General features: G+C 38.3%; 1 protein-coding gene across 1 annotated transcript in view; it reads right to left on the bottom strand.

Moving 5' to 3' along the window:
* trip4 (thyroid hormone receptor interactor 4) overlaps nt 1-14,120 on the bottom strand; it is a 77,923-nt gene that overhangs the window by 53,764 nt on the left and 10,039 nt on the right. The gene's annotated exons all lie outside the window — the stretch shown is intronic.

The following is a 14,120-nucleotide window of genomic DNA, read 5'->3' as shown; positions in this document are numbered from 1 at the left end:
GAATCCAGGCAGGATTTACTGATATTAACAATGATGCCTGGGTGTATTTGTACTGTGGTGTTTAGTTGAAGAACCAACCGTGCGTGTCAGCAATTGAGGCTTTATTATTGTCTTGATGTAAATGACTTCAAGCTGTCAACAGCCCACCATCCCACTATTAAAATTCCCTGGAAGACTGAGGAGCAAGGAGGTATTAAAATTTATTCTCTACTCCCTTGTTTGCATAAAAATCCAGCTCTGCAAAAAAAAAAAAAAAAAAGTCGGTTAAGAGCAAGCCACACATTAGCTTTTTTTAGCTAGAACTAGTGCTGACAGGTGTAGTGAAGTAATGTGTTTTTGCAGGGAGATTCACACAGACTTCCTCACTCAGCTAAGTTCCACTTTCCCAGCCATGTTTATGACTTCACCTCCTGCGGTGGCCCTCAGGCAAGAAGAAAACAAGACTGCCTCACAACAGTCAAAGCTCTTTAGACTCAACAAGCTAAGAAAGGGTTCTCTCTTGTACTCACAGTTAAGCTTCTGTTTGACAAGTGCAGGACTCTCACAAAATGAAAAAAAATGTATAGATTCCCAATGTGCACTGGAAAGTAGCATTTCAAAAACGGATCATTTCTATAACACTGAGATAGCTAGCTGCAATGAAATTAATAAAAAGAAGAGGTTCAGTAGTTACCATGTTGAAATAAGTAGATGTTATTATTATATCTGAGCTTAGGTATCAGACGACTGCACTGCATTTACAGAAAAATAATACAGGCAAACCCTTCTACTTAGTAGTTTCCTTTACAACACACACACACACACACACACACATACTCAAACACACAGCAAGAAACCCTGGAGACAATTACCATGTCTGCTTTCAAACCTTGACTTCAAAGAAAAATTCCAGGGAATCTAAGGCATTAAAACTTCTTATTTTCCACCACAATCTCCTTTTATCGGTGCCACAAATCCAGGTCCCCTCAACACAGGTGCTGTCAGCAAAAAGGCTTGTATTTTAAGTAAGGTAACAAACCATTTCACAGTGGGCATTTGATTTCATAATGTGGAAATTGAGAAGGACCGGGGAGTTTATGAACATGTCTGTCTCTTAAGGTGAATATTTGCTTTGATATTCTAACGCTGGGGTACAGCCCTCCCATCTGTGTTCACTCAGCCTCTGTAGGAAATAACTGTCTCTTTGCCTCTCTCTCTCTCTCTGAGGCTGGCAATGAGCATGGTTTGAGAACGGAGCGGAGAAGGAAGGCTGTCCCTCCATTCTTATCAAAGGGAAGTTTTAGGTTTCTCTAAGCCCATGGGTTAGTACTACAGCTTACAACAGATAAGGTGATCCTACTGATATGTTCCAAGGGAGAGCACAGTGAACTGTTAAATAGAAGGTGTTGAATAAGAGCTCTTTGAGAGTCCATTTCAATTTATACTTTCAGTTTCTGCAAATGGGCTAAAATATTTTTTGCATGAGACACAACTTAATGGGCGGGTTCACAATTTCCTGCAAAAATACAAAATTAAATTATCTTCAGCTTTTAACAACGGAGGCTTTTTAGGAAAGAATATGAGAATTTGCTCTAACACTGTATCATTTACATGTTAAATATCTATAAAGATCAGGTTTGAATACCAATAATTGACAAAAAAAAGCAAAAAACACCTTCATGCTTCAATGCAACTGTCATATATATTGTTTGACCTTAAACTGCTGTAATTACAACATATGCAGTGAATGAAATGCTGTGGATTTTAACTAAAAAGATAGTCATAGACGCTCCCTTATAAACACTGATGTAAAACTATAAAAAAGGAATATGTTGAAAAACAGACATTTTGGTTTTTCTACCTCAAATATTAAAAATGTTTCTTCTACCACAAATATTCAGAGTATTTGGCTACACTATATGTAATTTCATGATGAATTATTCGCAGTTTGAAAAAAAATAAAACTTCTTTTATGGCGCTAAATCACAGGAATCCAGGGGAAAAAAGTAATACATTTCTGAGAGTTAATTATTTTAAAATCATGGGAAAACCTTAAACCCTAATCAATATCTTTTCTCTACAAAGACCAGTAAAAAAGCCTTGTAGATACTTTCTGCACATGTTTGGATTGTGGTTGTGTGTATACCAACCTTTCATTATCTCCCTCCTATGTTACATTATACCCTTCTACAAAAAACTAAGCAAAAACCTGCAAGGTGATAAACTGAGAATATATGCTTTAGTGCCAGTCGTGTTATCCAAATTTCTATTAAATGCTACATAGCTTCTTACAAGGCCTATTTGAACTTGAGGAGGTCAGAGGAGACGATGGCTCAGTTGCTTTTGGGCAATTCCAATATTATTACAGTGACATCTGGACTCAAAATGACTCACAGAAAAAGCTCTTAATTCAAATGGAAAAAAAAAAGTATATTCCCCTGACATGACCAAAGATGCAGTTCATCCGCAATGAAATAATTTTAAACACCCGGCACTGGCAGCATGTAGTTTAAAGTGAAGTGCCGTCATTATTCAAGCACTTATGCTGAATTTTTGCTACACTGACCACCAGAAATTTGAGAGGAAAGAGAATGATGTTGCATGTAAATCAATACTCCACTTCACATACTGAGCCTGCAAAAGCATTTGATGGCTTTTCAGCCCAGTGGACCGTGGCAAAAAGAGCTTGTGCACTATATGCTTCATGAAATTTCACAAAATATGGCACAGGCACTTCAGGAAATAGTTGAAGCTGGCAGTGAAAGGAGTAACACTGCAAATTCCTTAGTGACTCTCAATAATACCCATTTTAATAACACTAATATCTATAATTATTCATCAGCATATTATGTTAGATTTACCTCATGCCTTTGCATTTATACAAGTTCATTATTTATATTGAAATCTATCTAAACACAAGTCTCATTCATGGAATTAGACCAAATTCACAAAAGCATGATTTATCTGTAAAATCTAGCTAGCCAGGAAAACAGCGCAATAAACCTCAAAGGGTGCATAAAGGTGAACTGTAACACTTATTGCTGCTCGGTTAGGAAAGTATTTGCTAATAAAATGTAATTCTAGCTCTTAAAATATCTGTAAACAACAGAAAAAGTGTTACTTATACCAAAAGAAACAAACAATTCTCTTGCAAGCTGAATCATTGTTAACTCCTTTACCAGCAATCATACATGAAAATATGTCTATTTTTTCCCCCCATATCACCCATGATTTTTTCTATCTATTAAATTGAGCCATGTGGAACAATGCTCCACCATGTTTACTTGTACTGTAATGTTACTGCCTGTATGATTAAAGCACAGCAAAACAATACTTTATAAGGCTTAAAAGTTTCATAGTGACATTTAAGAGTTGCATGTGATGCTTATTTGAGTTGTAGTTTTAGGTAAGAATAAGCTGATTTTTAAAATCTCTAGAGAGATTTTTAAATAAAGTGTCTCTGTGGACGTTCAGACCAAATACACTTTCTGTAGTTTCACCTTGCCACTCTTCAGTTTCACAGTTAAAAGCTGGCCCAAAAGAGTTGAGTATAAAGACAAAGATACTTCAGTGAGACATCACCACACCAAGGAAAAGCATACCGCTTTTGATGTGAAATTCTGCTTAATCACAAACAGGTACTTGGTGTATATGGGGCAGACTCCGAACTCCCTGCCTCCCTCAGCACACATCACTGGTGCCTTGTTGAAAGTAATGATCACACTCCTCCTGCCATTTAAACAGACAGCAGCTCATATCCAAGGCACAATTCCCTGTATTGTGGAATTAAGACATCTGCAGAGTGAGACTAATAGAGCCCATGCACTGAAGACAAACAGCAGCGTTTAGCTCAACGTTGTGTATGACACTGTCACTGTTTTAATGGTCAAAGATCCTGGACACACAATATAAAGACCTCTGATATGTCACAGACACTAAACATTTTTCACTTCTGCTTTTTCTGACCAATCAGATTACAAACTCCCTTAAATATACTCATGAGTACAGCAGGTGCTATAGTGGTGTATAATGAACACATTAACTGGTACTTTGAAATCTAAAAATTAAAAATCATTGGCAGAATTGTAAGACTCCTTTAGTTTAAGGAGGTGACTCAGTCTGGCTCTCTCTGCCAGTGTTTGCCATTGATTTCCTTGGCACTGACAATGATTGCAAAAACAAACTGTTGATGCCTGTGACAACAGCTGGCAGCACCTAACTGGTATATTACAGAAGCAGCTTGTGAACACAACCACTTAACTGATCCATTTAATGTATTAAAAAAAGACAGTGGGATGGAGAAACTTGTTGCCAGTGTCACTCAAGCTGTTCTGTGATCATTTAAAATTACTAGAATATTTTGGAGTAGTGAGTCCATAACATGAGTATCAGACATAAGAAAACTATTTTACAGGATCTATCATATGCAAAGATTGTGTAAAATGTTTCAAATAAGGAACTTAATGGTGAATGTTATTGGATCGGCCAATTTGCATAATATTACATGAGTTATCATCTTGGCCCCAAATAAGCCTGATTAGAGCTTGGCTATTAAAAGGGGCCCTGTGGAGTTTTCTTGTAAATAAATTAAAATTATGATTACATTCAGTATTGCTCACCAAAACTCATTGTGTGTATCCTTGAGGTCTAACAAACATCTAACAATGCTTCCTTTTTCATAAAACATTTGTAACGCTGATTTTACAATCCTGCATTGTTTACATCCATGTCTTATTCTTCCCTGCTTTTATTTGATGCATGGCTCTACTAGTGGACAAAAACTCCACAGGGTACAATTAACTATAATAAATATCATGGAGGCCCAACTTGTACATTTTTTTTTACCTGATTTGTTTAAACCAGCATTAACTGTTTTTTTTGGCCACTTGGGAGCAGTGGTAACAAGTTGTGAACACAACATGGCCTTTTATATTATAGATCATTTATTTAAAGTCATGTTTCTGTCCAGCTAGTGAATGTAAGTCTAGTATTCATTCTCTTTTAGCTCTGTTTGATCTCTATCAACTCCTGAGGGAAATTAACATTTAGCTACTAAATGTTCACCAGCTAGTCCCTAACTGTGTCTGTTTGCTGTTTGGTGCTGACATGTGGTGTACGGTGGAGTTTTAGAGCTTTTTCTCTGAACAGCTGCCTGCTGCAACAAAAACGACACTATGAGATGGTGAGAGTGAACCAAAACAGTAAAGTTGAGGGTCAGACAGCTGAACAATGAGCTTAAACTTGCTATAAAGCTCCGTAAAGTTGAGGGGAGCTGCAGACTGGGTGATAATTATCGGTAGGTTCATCACTATGAGCAACGCCTCTGACATTACACATTGTTATTTGATACACTGTTATTATGAAAAATATAGTTTATAGTCACTTTAAGTTATTTATTTCAAAGCTTCGTAAGTGATTTGTTTTGTTATTTGGGTTTTAATTTTTTTAGTATTCAATAGATATCACAGTTGGGCCAGTGAATATATACTAGGGACAAATCCAACTCACTGGCCTGATGGCCAAGTGGAAGCTCAAGCGTTTTTGTAGTTTGCTGCAGAAAAAGAGAGGAAGATTAATGGCTCTGTAAGCATGGACAGCCTCCCTTGCCTCCCCCTCTTTCTCCATATTTTCCTCCCTCTGATGTCGCTAGCAGGAAGTTGCTGAGCAGACATGTCACCCAACAAAGTACAATTGAGTTTGTAATCTCTGACCCTGCAGTGGCAGAGAGTCTCTCACTTTCTGTCTCTCTGGCTCTCCCTTGTGCGAGATATTTGTGGTTGTGTTGCTGCTGGGTTAGGGCTTGGCTAGATTAAAATCTCTTCTCAAATGAGCACACACACAGGCATGTGTGACATAAAGAAATTGCATAGACATGCCTGGGGAATGTTGGCAAAAAGAGTCAAAATCAGTTCGATGTAATGACTCGGAGCTCGGAGTAATGCCTGCTCTCACATTTGGAAGGGAACAAGCATAAAAATAATGATTAAATCGAGATCTCTTCCAATTCCTGGAAACATCATAGCAAGGCAACATGGTCACCCACTGACTTTGTGCAAAGTACTTATTGACTACGCCACACAACCTTCATTCATTTCCTCATTCCAAAACGGAAAACTGGCACAGACTCTGGCCTCATGAGGAGCCATTTTGGGGCATCAACAACAAACACCAGATGTGGAGATGGGAGATAAATGTCAAACATATTGATTCTATGCTTCATTAAAGTTTATTGTGGGGGGTAAGAGTTTGCCTGTGGCAAGGCATTGAATAGATCATAACATTTAAATCTACAGAGGTCTTGTTTTACGCAAACATTGTTTATCACAGTCAGGGCTATTATTTCAAAGAGAACACAAACTGAGCACCAAAAGACTGTTCCATAAACTGAGTACAAACAGGCTGTCCCAGACTAGTTACATGTGCTGGGACCCAAAAGTTGTCTTCAAAACCATACTGACAGAACTGCAAACATACCTATTCAAAAACGGCAACAGCTAAACATACTTTAACCACACAATTGCAGGCTTTTAAAGCTTGGGATATAAAGATCCCAGTCTATTTTCTTAATTTGATTTAATTTCTTTGATTCTTTTAACTACATAACCTCACTTTGTGTATATTTAGTATTATTTAGAGGCTATCATTCTCCTCTTCCATATACTCTATATTCACCATACAGACAACTATAATGGCTTGCTAGTTAGGAATGTATGAATGAGGTCTAGTGCAAAAGGTTTTTAAAAACATAATTCTATAATTAACAAAACCAATAGAGAACAAAATATGTCGATAACATGAAAAATGGCAGAGGAATAATCATGGTGGGACTTTTCTCTCGCAACCCAACAGGTCAAGGCAGATGGCCGCCCACCTAGAGCCTGGTTCTGCTCGAGGTTTCTTCCCGTTAAAGGGGAGTTTTTCCTTGCCGCTGCCGCCAAGTGCTTGCTCATGGGGGAAATGTTGGATCTCTGTAAATTATAGAGAGTGGTGTAGACCTGCTCTATGTGAAAAGTACCCTGAGACTTCTGTTTTGATTTGGTGCTATATGAATAAAAGTGACCTGACTTGACTACTTTCTTTCTCTTTTGAACTAGTTTAGTTCTGTGTATAAAAGATTCATATGTGGTATATATTATGGTAGAGTAAAGAAAGTCATTCATATTCTCAAAACACATTATTGCAAGTAACAATTTTACTGCAATTTTAGCCACATAACAGGTAGGATTTGGTGAGTGTTAATCCAACATAATCAGACCTGCTAAAATATCGAACATGAACTTGTCCCAATGACTGAAAGTCAGAGTTTACCTAACAAACCATTTCTTTCTTTTCTTCTGTTGTTGTTAATTTGATATTTTATGATCTTATTTTCAGTGCACCAATAGCAAAGGAAGAACTAGTAAAGTCAGAATTTAACTAAGGGTTTTATGTTCTCATCTCTATTCTGTTACAGTCAACACTGCAATATTATGAGTACCCTGCAGGCTTTCTTGTTCCTGTTCTAAGGGACTGTACTGGAGTAATGACTATATAATGACTGACTGACATCTTTTTCCCAGGTCTGAAAGGAGGCAAAAAACCTTACAGAGTTATAGCTTAGAAATAAATCATAAGCTGAAGAGGTCTGACTCAAAAGAGCAATAATGCATCACATCATTTTTATAGAGAAAACGACGATTTGAACCTGTTTAGCATTCAGTCTAACACATCACTCAGTTTGGTATTCAGTTACCTCTCTTTGATTCCAACGTATTTTCGTCAACACGGCTGTCTTTCACACCATCAAAGGAAGCTGCCTGAAATTACTCTCATATTGCCTTTATCATTGTTCCAGTGATCAGCACACAGAGAGAAGAAACAAGTCCTACTAAATAAGCAGAACAAAATGCAAGAGAAGTAGAGATAATAAAGGGGGCTTAGCTGTCAATTTCCCCAACAGCAGAAACTGTGCAACATTCAATGAAGTGGTTTGAGGACAGCAGAGAAATTCTAAACAGTGTAGCAGGCCATTTCTGTCTGGCAGATGGTTCTATGTATTTTTCATGCTGTTGAAAACCTGTGACTGAGGTTTGGTTGGTTGTCATCCAGTGCCTGGGGACCCTGGGCTTGAATGCATTCTACACACAACTGCAGAATCACATGATGTCTGACCTCTCTGCCATGGCAAACTGCCCAGCAAGGAAAAGGGAGGAATGTGAGTGAGAGAGTGCCTTAGTGTGTTACTGAGGTTGTGCAGCAGAAGAAGCACGAGAGAAAAAGATTCGCAATTGCATGTAAGTGCGCACGTCTGTTCACTGAGCATAAACTGAATTCTCCATGACCACATACAGCTTCATAGTCCTGACCTGTAAAACATACTGTTGGAGAGAAATTGGGAAAATATGACAATGGAATGATGGAGGGGGAGGGGAGCAGGAAGAGAAGGGAGCAGCCCCTGTTAAGGATTCACACAATGTTACACAGAAAGAGGGGGAAGAAAAAAAATAGCATTGCCTGACTTCCCTTCCTTTGGAATGCATCCAATATATCCTATGAGAGTCCGTGTGTGTATGTGTGTGTGTGTGGCATGCTGGCAGGAAGGCTTTCAGCATATAAATATCACATTACCACACAAGGAAACGCAGGCATCAGTCCGAGCTTCCAGCCAGCCTAACAAGCACGGGAGCTCCACTCTGGAGGTCAGAGGGAGAGCTTGCACAAATGGAATTCCACAGAAACCAGCACTTCTTTTAACAGATAAGTGGCCTGGCTTTCAGCTATGTGATGTGGTATGTAAGCCTATGGTTTCAGTTATCTGACATGTGCTGGTGTGCATACAAGATCTACTTAGCTGAAGTCTATATATGTTGTGCTAGAATGGGATTAAATGTACATTTATAAAGAGGCTTAAAGCTATAGTGAAGAACCAATTAATGGATTGTTTCATCAACTGAGTTTAAAAAGATTAAACTACAATATAGGGCGCTGATGCAATGCCACCAAGAGATAACAGAAAAAGCAGATACAAAGCAACACTGACTACTAATCTAAATGAAAACAACTCTCCAATCAGTGCAATGTGGATTGGGAAAGAAATATTTAACTGACTCAACAACTGGTTATTTTATTGGGAATATCAAATCCAGATAAAAATTCATAGCTCAGTGTTTTAGATCTATGTGAAGCATCTGTATGTATGAATCATCGTACATTTTGTATGCCTTTTTGTCATTGTTGTAAAATACCACAATTAAACTAAAACACAAATTGTAGAATATATTTCTAGAGCTGCAACAATTACTCGATAATACTTAATATGCAACTATTTCGATAATTGAATAATTTTTTAAGCAGATATGCCAAAAACTTTGCTGGTTTCAGTTGCTAAAATGTGACGATCTGATGTTTTTTCTTTTTCATTCATTATACTCAAATTATTATCTATGGGGTATAGACATTTAAAAACTTCATCTTCAACTGTGGGAAATAATAACAGTAATTTTTCATTATTTTCATTTTATAGACAAAGCGATTAATCAAATAATCGAGAAAAAATTTTGCAGATTAATCGCAAATTCATATAATTGTTAGTTGCAGGCGTATATAGTATATATCCCTTCTGCAGGTCCTCAGTAGTCTATTCTGGGATCACTCCAAGAACAAATTTTTATATATTTTAATCTTCAGTGCATGTTCAAACACAGGCACTAAAATGTATGCAGATGATACTGTTACATACCGTACATATTTCCCTATTCACTTGGATGAGAAAGTGTATCCAAACTTTTGACTGGTACTGTATATGCAGACGATACTCTTACATACATACTGCATACATAGATCAAGCTGTTACATACAGTAGGAATGCCAAAACAACACAGCAGATGACAATATATAGTATTTAGTTAAATATTTTGCCTTCACTGTAAAAAAGACAGCATGCAAGAATCCTTAGTTTTTCAAAAGGTGACATTAGTGGGACATCCCACATGAGAAATGTGGTCTTGCTTCATTTTATGTAGTTTAACTATTGTTTGTTCTCTTTACCAAAATAAATTGTCATGTTGCACTGTTTTAGGCCTTATAATCTGTTAATAGCCTGATTAGTTCTAATTGCTGTTTCGGTGCTCTTGATGTCATTGGTTTTAAGCACCAACGGTCCTTTTTCACAGCAAGCATTTTGACTTGTCATAGTGGGAAAAACACAGGTGTGACTAATAACATTAATTGTTCTACTCAAGTGACCCAGTAAGCCATGACTGTGAGCCAGCATTTACAATACCAGGACCCAGAAACTGAAGCAGCTAAATGGAATTCAGTAATCATTAATTTCATTACTTACATCTGTGATTTTCTTACTGTGACATGTAAAAATGCCCGCCATGAAAAAAGGCTATTGCTCATTTCTTACTTTTGTTTTCATATTGAGAAGTAAATTGAATGGGTGTTCAGTTAGGCTATGTGTGGACTGTAATCCTTGATGACTAAGGAGAAATGTGAAACCTGAGTCCTGAGTTTTGACTATCTGATAGGAAAAAGTGCCAGGGAACCTGCTATACATCAGTCTTCAACAGACCCAAGGTTAATAAAATATACTTATCTATAAAGCATGAGGTACTATAGACTGCATTATTTTTAAATCCTATGTGAATGTTGAAACTTCCAGATTCCATTACTGAGTCAACATTTCATCATCAGGGGATTCACAGGGCCCTTTGATAATGATATAATGCATGTACAGATCACACACAAAGCCTGCTTTGCTTTCTTGCCCCTTTAGACATTCAGAATAATCAATGCGGCACTGAATAGTCACTGGTTTTGCTCTGAGCATGCCTGTCCAAGAGATTAGACCTCTCTGACTTCTATTCACTAAGACATGTAGCTCTGCAGCTGGTGGTATGGTCTTAGGAACAGAGTTAGAAATCAGATCCTTATTAAGAGTGTGGATTGATCCAATCAATTTTTTCACCGCAGGAGTAAGTTGATGGTGCGATTCAATCTCTGTATGGGGTGTGATGTTCTTTTGCCTATGCTGTGAATCCGTCTGGCCTGTGCATGTTTAGATAAATGTTGTACTCAAAATACAGTTATGTTGTCTGACATCATTTTATGTGCAATTTTTAAATATTACACAGTTAAATGTCATTTGTATGTGTGAAGCAAACCATCTGCAGCATATCCACTACCCATAAACCTGCTTAGTTTGGCTAGAGTTCCCCGCTCATCCTTTTTAATTATCTCACGCCACCTCTTCCAGCGAAAACATTTCAATTTTCAATCTGTAACCTATCTTTTTCCCCCAACCCCCCTGTCCTCTGCAGCAGGCAGGTCAGGCGTACATCTCCACTCATTGCTCAGTGAGCACTGGGGGGTAGGGGTGGAGAGATACAGCTCAGATGATAATGGCTGGCCAATTATCAGTAGTAAGGGGGGCTGGGGAGTTGGGAGGAGTGAGAGATTATGGGGAGAATGGATCAATACACCAGTCAGTTTCTAATGAAGGAAAGAATTGGTCCAAGTCAAGCAGATGGAAATCCCACTCTGCCTGGGGTGGTCTTTCTGTACTGTCTGTCAGCAGGGTATCATGTTTTTGGTGCTGCTTTGCACAACAGCGCCCCAACAGGGGAATGATTGCTGTCATACTGGATCTGCGACATGCAAGTATTTAAAATATTTAGTAACTGTATTTTCTGCGTTCGTATTGTTTCTCTCATGCTATCCTGATCTCCCCACATTCCACTTTCTCTAAATATTTTATACATCACTAGGGGCAGATTTAGAAGAGCCTGAAGAATAATGGTTGTCTGTCCTTCACCACCCCCCTTTTAACCACCCACAGCTGCCAGCACAGGACAGTAAATCCTACACCTCACCCACTCGCCCAGCCCAGCAGCTCAGCTATGCGCTACTATGCATTAGCACTACACGCACACTTCTACTTACATGAAAGGAAGCAAGGTTAAACTGCTACATGCTAACCAGCTAAAATTCTCTGCTTTTTCAAAATGGCAAATGGAATAAGTACTAGCCAACTGTTCAGCGCCATCATTAACCCTTTGGTACTGTTGTTCTTCTCTGGTTGCTTCACTATTTTCTACATCTGCCTTCCTTTCTTTTTTCTGAGGGGCCTTGTGTGGGGTGGGGGTGTTATTTATGGCTGCTCTGTGCAAGTGGACACACACACACACACCCTTTCACAGGATGAAAGGGCAGTCACACTGCCTGCAAACATGATTTTACAGCCCTGGGTGGAATGAGTGGTGGAGGAGAGAATGAGGACAGAGTACAAAAGGGGAAAGCCCTTAGATTTACAGGTCCCAGCAGTCAGAATGCAAACCATGTAGCAGCACACATTTTTAAAGTTGATTTTTTAAAAATCTAAACACAGAGCTCTTCTGAAATAAGACAACTGTCCTTGTGCAGGAAGACACATATGTTAACATATGTGCGCACAGATGCACGGAAACACAAGCACAACATACTAAAACGAGATCACTGCTTTTCCTGTTGCTTGGCTTTTTAACACAGACTCATGGAAAACAACGCAATTCCCAAATGTGATCCATTTCAGTATCTCATTAAAGATTGCTTACAAGTGTGTACATGTGTTTGAGGGCTTTTCATGGCTAGGGCATGTTTGTGCAATGTGTTGCATTTCCCCGCTTACGCAGTTTCACTGCACACTATCCCATATTTATGTAATGTGCAACACAAATAAATTAGATACATGATAAATGAAATGGAGATTAAACATTATTAATAATCACTAAGCCTAAACTTGTAGATCAAGTCAGTCTTATCATATTAAAATTTCAATGCCTACAAAATAACTTACATGTTCAGTTGACAGAATGTACCAGCTTTTTGTTTTATTCTTTCAGCTTGACGTCACTTTAATTTAATAATAATAATAATAAACATATAGAGTGGACCTCAGAAGGAGCAGTCTCTTCTAAAGCAAGAGGCAAAACAGCCACGACAAAGATGGCAATGTAATTATGTTTAAGGGTGTTCCTTTGGCAACAAACCAGAGACTGACCTTGTATTCACATGATGACTTAATGGGGAGCGGGCTGTATTTTCCAGTTTATACATGGTAACACAGCAATTCATTAAACTAATTTGGGTGTAAAAGCTCAAGTAAACAGTTTATGAGTCCAAAAAGGCAGCAGTGACCATACTGCCAATGGAGGAGCTCCATGCTTTCCCACATCATATATTCAGAGTCTTAACCAGAGTCCTTGTAACACTCTGTTTAAGAGTGGATTTCAATTCAAGTGTTCATGAAAGAAATTAACTGAAAAGCACTAGTACACCCCATTGTTTTATTACTAACCAGAGGGTGCTCTTTGCTATTGATATCATCTGTACATCTGAGACAAAACCAGCAATTTTCTCTATTAATATATTCTGCACACAATAGGCTGGTACCAATGTAATGTGCACATAGCACCATTTTGGTTGGAGGCAACTAGTATGATGAGGGCTTGGATTTGTTCAGTGGCTGATGGTGCATACTGCCTCTAGTGGGAAATAATGTAAGCTGTCAGGGAGTTGCAGGTGAAAAGGTGCAGGCTGACCTCTGCTGGTGAAAGATGACATTGCCTCGATCTTATAAATGTTCACACAGAACACAGCATGCAAGGACAACTCAGTCAAACACAGAATAACCATAATCCTTATACTGTACCACAAAAAATGCAATCATCCACTGAAGATTTTAACCTTCTCTAAGCAACCATAAAACAACACAGCGATTTATACTCACAGGAGTTTTTCTGTCTGGAGAACAATTAAGTTGCTCAAATAACTGTTTAATTGTATATTCTTTGACCTTCACTGTGTGGTGTTGGATGAAATAAGCCTTTGGGTGCCTATAAATGCCAAAGGTCTGCTTGTTAAAATTTCCATGATGAGGTTTTATTACCCCTGGTGTTGTAACAATAACTGAAACTGAACTGCAGTTCCAACACATGACACAAATGGACCAAATTTGTTTTTTAATGGGAGTAAAGTGCTCTTGTGTTGTGCAAACTGAAATTTCACTTCAGCATTGCCTCAGAGGGCACATGAAGAGGAAAAGTGAAGAGCAAGATGGGAAAGGCTTTTGTTAGGCTTCATTGCACACTTTAATTCAAGTCTGTCCTCCCATCACTCCC

The sequence above is a fragment of the Thunnus maccoyii genome, chromosome 1, assembly GCF_910596095.1.
Source record: "Thunnus maccoyii chromosome 1, fThuMac1.1, whole genome shotgun sequence".
Lineage (NCBI taxonomy): Eukaryota > Metazoa > Chordata > Actinopteri > Scombriformes > Scombridae > Thunnus > Thunnus maccoyii.
Note: the sequence above shows the minus strand (reverse complement) of the source record. Positions and strands in the feature narration are given on the sequence as shown.